The sequence below is a fragment of the Chinchilla lanigera genome, unplaced genomic scaffold (assembly GCF_000276665.1).
Source record: "Chinchilla lanigera isolate Chin_1 unplaced genomic scaffold, ChiLan1.0 scaffold00008, whole genome shotgun sequence".
Lineage (NCBI taxonomy): Eukaryota > Metazoa > Chordata > Mammalia > Rodentia > Chinchillidae > Chinchilla > Chinchilla lanigera.
Genome location: NW_004955409.1, coordinates 24,904,306 through 24,917,382, shown reverse-complemented (window position 1 = coordinate 24,917,382; position 13,077 = coordinate 24,904,306). Strand labels below are relative to the sequence as shown.

The following is a 13,077-nucleotide window of genomic DNA, read 5'->3' as shown; positions in this document are numbered from 1 at the left end:
CCATCCTGGATTCCTTCAGGCCTGTTCTCTGTAGTCCTCAGCAATAACTTAGCCCTTGTCCTTCTCACTGAAGGATTTAAATGGAATGACCTTAATTCTTGCTTTGTTTGCACTCTATCTTTTAAGGAGTTGCAATGAAGACCAAGACAAACAGTAGATTAACAGTGGTACCTTTTATAAAGCTGATTAGCTCCTAAAATATGCTGAAAGGAAACAAAACCAAAAAGAAAAAAAAGAGTGGGGTGAGACAGCAGCTTTGTCGGTGAGTTTGAAACAGCTCTATTTCTTTCAGTAGTTGCAGATATTGACCTTCCAGTGAAATATTTCTTTTGTGTGAAAAAGCTTTGCCAGGATTGCATTTATGGCATTAAGCAGGTGCTTGGTAAGTGTTTCTAAACAAATATTACTTCACTGCCTAATTTTGAGTTAAGGGGAGAGTTGTACGCGGATGAAGTCAGTTGTACAGGGGTATCAAGTGGCTGACAGTCTCCAAATCAGAATTCTAAAGATACTGTTCCATGTGGAGTCATTAAGAGGTGCAGAGCCCCTTAGAATCTCCTTCAGCTCCTCTGGATTTGAAGGAATTTACAGAGAAACTTCCAAGACACATCAGCTCTATCCAAATGAAAACCAGGGCATTACAGTGTGGCAGAGGTGAAAGTGTGTCTCCGGGAAGGAAAAAATATATAAAGCTACACAGAAAACATTGCTGGGTATCAACCTGTGTTTTATGGGATGGGAGGATGTTCCTGAAATGGTTCAATTTAATTTAAAGTTAAATAAAAATGTGAAGGACTAGGGTGCATTAATAAGATGATCTCCTCACTTGTAATAATAGGATAATTCACATCTCATTGTCAGAGCAGAGAGGCTACCCATAAGGGCAATCATGAAACTTAGTAAGTTTCATTCTTTGATGCATCACGTGTCTGTTGTCCTTTTCCACTATGCACCTATATTTCAAATTTAGTTCCTTTAAGTATGAGCTTGTACCATTATGAAGCCTGATTCCATCATTTTCAAAGTGCCAAGCCGTTTAAATACAGTGCAGTCCTTGGTCATATTTAATGCAAACATTTACACACATCCAGTTCCTTCTTATCTTTTTAAGTAGGATTGAGCTTATTTTTAAATTATCTCCTCATTCATGTTCCCTAAAAGCATGAAGAGAAACTGTCCGTGGGATTTAAATTCTGGTCCACAGGTGCTGCTTCCAGTTCCTAGTGCGGCCATTAACTCCGAGCCTCAGCGTTATTCCCGGCACGCCATTCTTGTGTTTAGGCAGAAAAATTACAAACAGCCATTTTTTTCCTCTTCCAGAAATTCTACTACATGAAAGTGACCTCGAGCTTTTGCTTTGGGGGACCTAACTTAACGAACATTTTACAATAAGGGCGCCCAGAAAAGAAATATCAGTGGAACATTAGGATGGCTGAAATGAGACTAGTGCTTACCAAAAACTGGGGTATGTATGATTTTCTTCCCTACACACCAAATAGATATTCATGACTATGAGGGAAGTTTCTATTGATATGACACGTCTTACCGTGACTTAAGCCCTGGCACTAGCACCAGGGCAAGACCATGATCCCCTCAGATCCTTGGCAGAATCCAGTCCACAAATTCCCTTTCTATTTCCACAAGCTCCCTCACCCGTCAGTTTCTAGTCTCAGCCATTGAATTCATGCACATAACAAGTGCACAGATGCTCCAAAGATATAGACGCCTTACCTCTCTTGCTACCCTTTCTGTGCAGAGATTGGCATAATACGATATTTCTCTTTGCAGTTTTAAAGCAGTTAGGACAAATTACCTTTTGCTTAATTAAACAAACATCTCTGCACTCACCTTAGTCTCAACCTACCTTGTCTTATTGTGTACGTAAAAAAAAAATCTCCCAGTGGTGGAGGGGGCCTGCAGGAGAGACTGTATGAAATCCCCAAATGATCACAACTGTGCAATTGTCCTGGGTGCACTTCTGTGATAGGCTGCCATTTGTTCCCACTCACCTAGAGAGCTTGTGGATAGCCTGAGAGGTTTGTGTGCGTGTGTGCGTTTTAGCAAATTTTCAAAAGTTGCCATGGGGAGAGAATAGCGAGAAAGCCCTTCAAAAAAGAAAATTATTTTCACAGCATCATCACCAGAAAAACTCCCCTGCAATGGATATCTTTGAAGGTCGACTGCAATCTGAACTAATTGGGGAGGGACGGGGAGAGCTTTCAGTTTTGCTCACCTTTTATAATGGGCCTCCGAGAAGTGATCGGTAGCCAAACGCTTCCCGCAATGAGTGGTTTGGGCACTTTCTAAGCAAAAAGGAACTCTCCTCCAGCTTCTTCTTGCGCGTGTCGCAGAGAGAGGTCACCACCTGCCCTCTTCTGCTCGCCACTTCTGATTATTGGGTAGATTCTGCTCCCCAAATCATCTTTTGTTGTGAGGACATTAATCTTCTCCCCAGTGTTGAAATGCTTGCTAAGAAGGAGGGGTGGAAGCAGGAAGTCTGATCTCAAAAGCCTCAAGATCACAGCCAAAGAGTATTATTTATAGACCTTTACTGAAAATCAACTTCAATCTGTGCGAATGTACTACATTAAACCAATAACAGACAACAAGCTTGTGAATATTTGGCGTGATGATGAAATGGGCCGAAGCCCTTGTGCTGCGGGGAGGAAGGACGCACAAGCGGGGAAGTGCGGGTCCTCCTCTGTGGAGTATGTCTGTTGTGATTGCTAGCTGGTTTCCACCGGTCCTTGCTGAATATTATGCCATTAAACAGTATGAAAGAAAATCAAAATATATGTTTACTGGGTACTAAATAGTAAGTGCCCTTTCAAAGGCTCTTTAATGGCTAGGCTTTAAAGTTATCGCGGAGCACCCTCAGAAAGCTAGAGCAGCGTGGTTCGCAGATTTCTGTTGCTGTAAACCGCTATGAGAGGCTGAACAAATGTACTCTAAGACTTGTGAACACCCCACAGCTCTGGACCCTTAAAGGCATATTCAGAAAGAGAAAACAGCCTTCTACCTTGTTCATTACCTTATAGTTTTAATTGAAAATTTGGTGCTGTCTGAGCCATATTTTATGAAAAATTGAATGACTATCAGGGTCTGGTTCCACATAATGGGTATACTTCCTCAGGAATCAGGTTTGGATGATGGCGATGTTGCTGTCAGCAGTGGCTAAATATGACAAAATACTTGTGGTGCGAAAATACAAATATAACCAAGAACGTTTATGAACTAAGTACAGTTTTTGCAGTTTCCTGTTCATTGTGTTTGTACTATATTAACTGTACTATTACTCCCTGGAGAAACAGTCAGGGAATAGAACAGGAATTCCAGAAATAAACCGAAAATATCATAGACTGTAGTCTCTGATAAAGGGTGGCTCAAAAGTCAGTGGTGGGAAAAGAGAGATTATTTCATAATTGGTTAAGAATGACTGGATAGCTGTCTGAAAAATTTAAAACTGGATCTGTGTCTTATGCCTGTTCAAGGATAAACTCAAAATAGTAATATTAACATTTTAAAGAAACACAAAGAAAAAGAAACAGCACTAGGATTACAAAAATGCATGGGAGAATTCTTTATAATCTTGGGGTAAGGAAGGGAGACAAAAGCCAGAAGCCATAAAAAAATTGGTATGACATAAAAATCAGAACTTCTGCATGGACAAAGCTGCAGATTTGCAAAGTCAAAAGACAAATGAAAAATTGAGAAAAATATTTGCCACTCATAACACAATAAAAAGATAAATATCCCAAATACAGAAAGAAAAACATTAATACCCCCCAAAATATGGACACAATATGAAAACAAATTATTAACATGAGATACAATTGGTTCTGTAACAGGAAAAGATACTTGACATCACTAGTAACAAAAATGCAAATGAAAACTATATAATGGTACCATATATTTTTTGCTAATTAGATTGGCAGAATTTCGGTAGCTTCATATTTGTCAGTAAATTTTGGTGAAATAGGTACCCTTTTACACTGCTGATAGCAGTGTGAATTAGAATAACCTCTACAGAGGGGAACTGAACAATTTTGGTTAAAATTGAATGCAAATATATTCTTTAACCTAGAAATTTCACTTCTGAGATTTTAGCTTTCACTTTTGCATATAGGAGAAATTAAAAATATATATCATTATTTTTTATAAAAGCAGAGTATCAAGAAGAGCACAAATGTACATTAATATTAATTCGGTAAATTACAGTGTACCTACACAATGAAGTACTACACTGCTGTATAAAGAAGAAAGGGGAAAAGATCTCTATGTCCTGATATGAAAAGGCATCTGAAGAGAGCAGAACAATGTGAATAATATGCTGGTATTTGTGTATGCAAGAGAAAATCTAAGACTCTGTTAGCATTTCTTAATATCTGTGTAGGAAAGTTTGAAAACCAAAACAAAATAAAATCTTAACAACAATATTTACATATACAGGAGTGAGAGAGAACTAAAACAAGCTAGACGTGGTGGCACATGCCTGTAACATCAGCATTCTGGGATGCTGAAGCAGGAAGACTGCAAGTTCAAGTCCAGCCTGGGAAGCTTAGTGAGCCCTTGTTTCAAAATAAAAAAATTACAAAGGGCTGGAGGCGTATCTCAGGGTGAAGGCCCTGAGTTCAGTCCTCAGCACTAGGGCGGGGGTGGGGAGAACTAAAACAGGTGGGTTTCAGGCATGGGAGGAAAATCTTTCATAGTGAACTTTTTTCTTTTTTAATTTTCAAACTGTATTTCATCAGATGACATTGACTTAAATCTTTGTATCATTTTGATAATTAAATAAAAGTTACATAAAATTAAATTATTCTAAAACTCAAAAAAATGAATGAATTTGTAGTGAACAAAATAATTCCAGTACTAATGAAAGTATATGTCTACCAAGGTAATGATGGAAGATGATTCAAAGCAGTTTTCATAGGAACAGTTGTTGATTTTTTCCTTTTCTATGATACTCACTTTTCTTTGTCATGTATCTATGCTATAGTCCTATACTTTCTAGCCAGAAAAATCAAGAAAATTGAAAAATAGAGGAGGAATTATTTTTAGTTAGCTTTGAAAACCTCTTACACCATTTGAAATAAGAAGGCTTTCTTTATAGTCAGTTTCAATCTTGAAGAAAATTATTTGAACATTCCCAAAGTGGAAATTGACCCTAATACCATCTGACCACCAAAAGAAAATTCCCCCAACTCTTAATCCCGCTCCAATCTCAACACCTCACATGATGTCTTTAGGTTAAACAGAACGTAAGGTTAAAGTAACACAGCCTACAGAATCAGGGTTGATGCTACAATTCTATAGTTAAAAACTATATTTACTCCAAATTGCAAAATGGTAGGTATTGTATGTGATGTTTAAGTTGCAGCGATTGTTCTAGTAATAAATGTAATATTCAGCAGCATTTTTCATAGACTACTCAGTTCATCATTAGTGCCATTTTGCCTCTTTATAATAATGTGCACTTTCCTTAGAAAGAGCTTGGTTATTTCTTTGGTTGGGCCTATTTGCTCCTTTTTTATGTGAGATTTTTCAATACTATGAAATGATGCAGAGCAAAAAAGGTCCATCCACTTCACTTGTGTTGCCTCCTGCATTACCTAAACCACAACAGAACAATGACAGACAACAGAGCCTTTCTCCTCTCTAACAATTCAGTCACCATGACAACCAGCAGAAGAACGTTGGGCCAGAAAAAAGCATTGAGCTTGAGGGACTAGACTAATCAAAAAATGGAATAACATGGCAACAATTACACTGATGAGTGAGAGGGAAGCTACAGATGCATTCAGACACCTATGGCACCGCAGACTCCACGCATTCAGCATTTCGTGTTTAGTATCTTGTGTTTTTGAGAGCAGGTAAATAGACAAGATCGAATTGTGTAACAGAATGTCAGTGCTCTAGTTAAATAGAAAATTCCTTTCCTTTGGCAGTGCTACTTCAAGCGCATTGAAGAGGGTTTAGGGGAGATGAGGTTTTGAAGTGAAATGTGTAATAGATACAATATAAGTGCCACAAGGCAACGTTATTTAGTTTTAAAAAAGTAAACTTGGGTGTGTACCCCTCCCCCCCTTTTTTCAAATATATAGGCGCAAATAAAGTGAGACTGCCGCCGGATTCGTAACCAACATGCTCACAAACCCAGCTTCGTGTTGGGATCATACATGGCTCACTTCTGTGAGCATGTTTCTGGGGTATATTGATTGCCGTGACCCTGGCCAATTCTAATGACTGGAGAAAGTTAGGCTGAGAGGGTCGCGGTAGTTCTGTAGTCAGACAACAGGAGTAGAGGGGCATTATCCTCATCGCCTGCCTCTGTATCTGCCTTGGTTTACTCCCCTCAGAATTTCTGGCCCCTTTCTGAGACGTTTAGTACAATGTATATGTATGCGTCTTTGAAGTGGCAGTTATACTGATGTCACGCCTTGATTGCAGACACAGGTAGTTGAATCATAAATAAGTTTTGTATAGGATGACCTCTGCCTCAGTCTCTCTGATTACATTTTTCTCACTCTGTAATGTGTTGTGCTTTATTAATTTGGTGGATGTGTTTAGTGAATCACATGATCTGATTTGGAGTAACAGGCTTTTCCAAGGCAGATTTATCTTTCTCTCTCCTGAACAGAAAAATGTTAATTAGGATTATTTTATTAAATGATAAATAGCAATCGATAGTGCCCCCTCAAGAAGTAAAATATATAAAATACCATCATTTCTTTAGAGAAATTATAGGTGAAGAGAAATGAGACCTAACCTTTTAAATTGTCCAGTTAAGATAATTTGAGTTAGAGTGGGGTCGTATGGCTCCAATTTGCAGACTTTAAGTTAGCTCTACCCCCTTATCTTTTTCACTTATAATTTGTTCTATAAATTAGTATATATGGTTTTTTACCCTACTTATTTTGACTTTCTGTGATTTGATTTTTATTTTGACTTTCTGTGACTCAGTTTATCTATCTATCAAATGGGATGATTTTGAACTTAATGGTATTATAAAAACATTAGGACAGGGCAGCAAAATGTCCAGTTTTCAGACAGCAAAAATGAGTTGGATTTGAATCCATAAGTAAATGTTTACGGATGGTGACTTTTTTATATGAATGACAGAATTACTGTCTTTATTTTGATCTTAGTGCACGGCCAAGAGCTTCTAGCTAGAAATCCCTCGTTAGGAAAATGGTTCTAAATTGTTTTACCTGATATAATTTTCCTCTTGCTTAGGTGACAGGAAAAGTATGGTTAGAAGGATGAGAACCACTTTTAAACTATTTATTCATACCTCATTTACTTTAAAAAAGTTTGAGGCAAGTCAGAAAAGAAATGGAGTTCTGATGAAGCAGACTTGTAAGACAACAAACAAAGTGACAATTGAAGAAAAATTTGTATCAAGAAATTCTATCAAAAAATAATACAATTTCTGGTTTGGAGCTTTCCAGTGGGGCAGAGAAACCTTGTGGATTATAGTGTCTTCTTGACTAATCACAAAAGTCATGTTGGTTCTTTAAGAGAAACAACCTTTTTCAAGCCCTCGGCTCCTTCAGGTGGAACTTCCCCTGGAAGCAGTGTGTGGGAGGTCGCTTTCGGCAGCGCTGGGGACAGGCTGCCTGGAAGCACCTCTGTCCTCCTCCTTGGGTTGGTGAATACACATCTTGAGCCAGGAGCTGAGAAGAATCATCCTCTTCCTCTCTGCCATCAGAGGGAGGATAGGGACGAAGGAAAGGGGAGAGGACATGCTGTCGTGGGCAGAAAGAAGAAATCCTAGTGTGAAAGTGAGTTACAGCAGCTTATATGGAAATCACCACTGAGAGGGAGGCTTGAATTTGGCCAAAGTATTTGTTTATACCAAGACCTCCTTGATTGCAGGGGAATGCGGCTGATGATTGGATATGGGGGAGAGTGGCTCATCAGGTGTAGTGGCCTCCTCCCTAAAGAAAGCCAGGAGAGTTGCTGCCAGATTCCATGTTAAATACAAAGAGGAAAAAAGGTTTTTCTATGAGATTATTGTGAAAAGGTGAGAAAACAGCGTAGTCAGCTTTGTAGGAGATAAACAGTGGTATCTTAAGTAGTCCCACACTTTACAAAAGCCAGATAGTATTTTAGACAATATAAATGTGACCATTCCTTCTATACAGTCTCTGATACTTTACTTGACTGCAGAGAAAATCTGCTTATCAATTTTAACACCCTTTTCTGAGTTGCCGGATAAAAAGCCACAGCAATTGGAAGAAATTTATCTTCAAAATATTTCTATTATGCTCAGTGACAGTGCTGTTACCACTAAGGACTTCTCTAGTATGTATTTTTTTTTCCTATGGATGAAGAAGGAATCAAAAAGGATTTTTCCCTTTGCCTCAGGAGAACAATACAGGACATGCACACACTGAGCCTGGCATTGCCTTAAGCTTGAAAATGCTTGAGGGAGCCAGAGGCTCCGTGCACATGCATGAAGGCGAGCGTCTTTATACTCCAGGAAATTCATCCCAGTATGACAATTCTGTGTGAGGTTCCCACACTGAGTTTGTGCCTGTCTGGTTCTCCCTCTTTGATTCTCCGAGTGGCCTCACACATTCTGGAATATGCCTGAAGGGGAGAGATCCTCTGAAAGTTCGGATTAAGGGAAAAAGCCCATTGGTGCCTTTCACTTTCTCCCACCCACCCTTCCTTTGTGCGATGGTGAGGTTGGCCACTTCTGAGGTGTTTCAGGCCCATAAAAATACATTTTCTTACCCTGCCTGTAAGGTAAGGTAAGTTAAACTGGCATTTGCTGAACACGTTATTGGGGGGGGGGCCTATGTTCTAAGCTGGCAGTCAACCAAAGATGTTGATGACTAGTGACAAACAAGATATGGCTCCCTACACAGAAACGGGAAAAACCAACCAGCAAAAAAGTTAAGGGGCCTGGCCAAAACAAGAGAGAGCCACTTGACACTTCGCCTTGAATAGATTTTATATTGCTTTTTAATAATGATTAGTGATAGCATGAACTAGTTTATAATTTAGCAACAAGTTAGGTGATTTGGGGAAGAATAGGCCTTGGATGTGAATGTGAGTGTGAAGCCACTTGTGTGTATAATTTGGAAGCTCATGTAACTTCCTTTGTGCTGTGTGGCCTCTTTTGGCCAGAGTTCACCTTACGGGTTGTGAATTTCCTGGGGTTAAGAGCACTGATGTGGGGGTGCTAAGCACAGTTTGCCACTTTTTAACTGGATAATCTTGGGAGAATTATTTAAGTTCTCCAGCCTCAAATATTTTGTCTATATAACAAGAATTCTAATCCCAATCTCCTACGTATGTCATGAGGCTTAAATGAGTTTGTGTTTTCAAAGCGTTTAGCACGATATCCAGCACATAATAAGTGCTTGATAAATATAAAATGGTCTTATCTTCTCTTTCACTCTGGCTGTTGTTTTACACTGAGGGGCATCTGGGCTGTTTGCTTTCACTTAGAACTGAAGTCTCTCTGCCTCCTTTCCTGGCTTGTTTTGCCCCTTGGCCTATCAGAATTTTTACTCCGACCTGAGGTGGCACTTGTCATGATTTTTCTGTTCACGATAGGAGACTCTGAGAAAGAAATGGAGAATTGTCCTTGAGCATGGGAGCACATGTGTGGCCTTATAGAATAGTCATTAAGGAAGTCTGTTAACATACAGAAATCAGCACCTTTTTCTGTAACGAACAAATAGACACTACACAATGTACAAGGACAGTTTCAAATGTTAAAGCCATTGCCCGAGGCTAGTGACGGCCCCTGCCAGAACAGGGGGCAGTAGGGATGGCTGAGCTGAGAAAGTGGCCACGAGGGAAGGACTTGGAAATTTCAGCACCTTTGATTTCTGAAGCTCACACAAAAGCAAACTAATACCCTCCCCTATAAGTCTCCTTTCTTATTAGCTTGGAGATGATATGGTCTTACTCATCTTTGTCACTGTAGTGTTGCTCATGATGCCTGGCATGTAGCAGAGTCCATTAACTTTTGTGGAATGACTGAGTTCATGCAGAGTGAGCCTTGAATTCCATTTACTTATTTGTTGCTTCCAAATTTATACTGTATTTCAAAGAAACTAGAACAACATATGCCAAAATGTAATGTAGAGCAGTGGTTACTTTGGGGTGCTGGAATCTGGAGATAATATTTTTTTCCTTGTGCTTTTAGAATCTTGTGGGTTGATAATATAACAGAAATTGATTCTGTCAAGAAAAGTTTGACTTGATTTGTCAGTTGAAAGACACTGGCATTTCTAGGTCAAGAAGCAACACGCTGCATCCTGCAGCTTTGGAAAATTGAACATGGTGGTGGTTTGCGCCATTGTCCTTGCCCTGTCTTGTCAGCCAATGAACAGACCATGGTTAATATGCCTTTGTTGTTCATATTACATCATTCTTTCTTGGAACTCCAATAACTTGGGGTCCTTGATCACATTCGGCCTTCCAATTAAGGGACTGGCATGATCAAATCCAGTGGACAGGGAATCAGAGAGATTACGCCTTTAATCTAAGTTTAAGGTTCTATATTCTGCTCTCCTACAATCTGACATGAAATGTCTTAGCCCAGAGTAACTTATGCCCTCCCAGCCCCATGCTAAATGCTCACCAATATAAGCAATCAGCATGAGTCAGGACGCCTAATTATGTTTAGTTTATAAGCAACACCATTCTCATTGCCTTGGGAAAATTTCATTCTTTCTCCTTCCACCTTTTTGGAATTATTTTAGTAACTGGTTGTTTTCAACAAGGATGTACATATTTTTTGACAATATTTGTAGTCCCTCCAAGCTATGTTCCTTCCAAAGTGTCTGTAATATTGCTATAAAAATTATGAGCACTGAAAAACAAGTTTGGCCAATATTTCCCTCTGAGACTCCACAAATTATTCTGAGAAAAATGCATGATAATCCATAACACTTTCATTTGGGTTTAAAGAGGAAGACAGTTATGTGTCCCATTGCAAGTTCAATGGCAGGAGGTTGGTTATTTGGTTTCCTGGGCATCACAGACTTCCTGGGCTTTACAAGCACCCCTCCACCGCCTCCAGGTCACCAAAACATTTTTTCTCTGATAAGAACTAATTCTTGGGAAGACAATACCTTGGATTAGGAGGAAGTAAGGTGAATTAACCTTGAATAAATTTTATATCACTTTTTAATAATGGTTAGTGATAGCATGAACTAGATTCTCACAAACATAGTTTATAATTTAGCACCAAGTTAGGTGATTTGGGGAGATAAATCAATCAAATGAGTTAATATCCACTGAAACATTAGCTAACAAGTGCTTCACTTTTCTCAAGGCACATGCTTTTGCTTAGTTAGCGTGTGTCTCTTTCTAAGAGTCCTTCAAAGAGTATAGCTAATGGTAGGGACTGGAGATCCTGAAGATATCTTTAGTCAGAAGGCACTTTGGGGAGGGAAGTGTCATATCCCATCCAGAAGGAACTCCTAATACAGCTTCTTACCCAGAAACTTCGGAGGGACAAGGCCCTGCTTATACCCTGATTTTGGACTTCTGCCCTCTAGAACTGTGAAAGGATACGTTTGCGTTGCGTTACAGCATACAGTTTGTGATTATTTGCTACAGTGCGTTCAGGAAGCCAATGCAGGTATGTTTTTTGAGGCTTATATCTCTAAAGAGTGACACAGTGTTTTGGGGAGGTGGGGCATCGTTCCCTAGCATCATTTTCTGAGAAGTCTGGATTTGGCTGGTTTGTTGGGACTGTATTATCGACTAGCACCTGGTAAGGCATCAGGGATGTTTATACACACTCCCAAAGAGCCTATAGCCCAGTATACAACTAGTAGGTTTTGTTCAAAATCTGATTATGAATGCAATAAATTCATTATGAATTTTTGAATAAATTACTCTAATACCATTTTCACTGGGCATTCACCATTTTCAAGAATGAGAGAAGGAACAGAGAAGGAACGCCAAGCCTATGAACAATAATTAACTTCTGATTGCAAGGTAAAGCCAAAAAGTCCTGTTTTGTTATCAGTTCTCCAAATCTCTGAGAGATCAAACATTTGATTAAACATATTTCAGCAACAGAAACTACTGAAATGGCTTTTGAACTATTTTAGTCACATAGCTGTGTATTTACCTTCTTCCTAATGAAACAGTATCCTGTGCGCTGCTCATTTGTTTATGTGCTTGAAGGAGTTGGGTCTCCACATGTATTCATTCCACCCTTTCTTAAATATCAAGGAAATGATTCCATTCAAGAAATACTTGGCCAGTGCCTACTATGTGCTCTGTATGCTATTAGAATTGGGGGAGTTAGAGCAAAAGTGTGAGGAATACCTTCAAGTGCTTCTAGGCTAATCAAGGAGGGAGAGTGAGGGTCTCAGTAATGCTTGTGGTGAAGATACCTGCACCCCACAAGAGGGACACTTGGAGAGGTAACTACGCAGGTCTCACTATTCCCTGGTGCTCTCCCCTTTTCTCTGGAAGTTCCTGGTGCCTCCCACCTGCTCCCCAGGGCTCTCCCTCAGCTCTCAGCCATTAAGTGGAGCAGAACCACAAGGTTCAAATAGAGGACTCTTTTGTCTTTTCTTCTCCCTTTCTCTCTCTCCTTGGGCAACCAAGTCCATGATTCTGTTTCTAGCAAAGTTCCTAACAAAGAAAATATTCTTCTGCCCAGAGCATTTCTCTGAACTCTGAACTGCTGCTTACAGCTACTGTGACTTGTTTCCATGCCTCACACTTACCTGGTACATAAAACTCATCATCTTGGACCACTTGCCTCACATCTGACCACCTTTTAATCATCCCCAAGAATAACAAGGGCAGAAACAGAGGAGGTTATCTTTCATATTTCCCTCTTCCACACCGTCATCTTTAAGCCATCACATAGTCCTGTCAATTTTATCTTGTAGATTTTTCTCAAGTTCACTTGCTTCTCTACATTTCCACTTCCAGCCTCCTGGTCTAGTGTTTATTGTAATGCGACCATGGGAGTGAGTTCTCTTTACCTTTGCTATGTATATTCTATTGGTTAGAAGCAAACTGTGAGTTCTGCTCATTCCAAAGGTGAGAATATACAGGCACAAAACCAAGAAGCCACAATCACGG

The 13,077-nt window shown here is 39.5% G+C and overlaps 1 long non-coding RNA gene across 4 annotated transcripts in view; it reads left to right on the top strand.

Moving 5' to 3' along the window:
• Window positions 1-214: 214 nt before the first annotated feature.
• The window catches only part of LOC102026403, a 36,139-nt gene continuing 23,276 nt past the window's right edge, over window positions 215-13,077 (top strand). For 2 of the 4 annotated variants that reach the window (XR_259794.1, XR_001232660.1), the window contains exon 1: window positions 5,705-5,870. This is a non-coding gene — a long non-coding RNA (uncharacterized LOC102026403). Of the gene's footprint in view, window positions 263-5,704; window positions 5,871-11,525; window positions 11,609-13,077 lie in introns of those variants that run through there. The other 2 variants (XR_001232662.1, XR_001232661.1) reach the window with 2 other exon arrangements.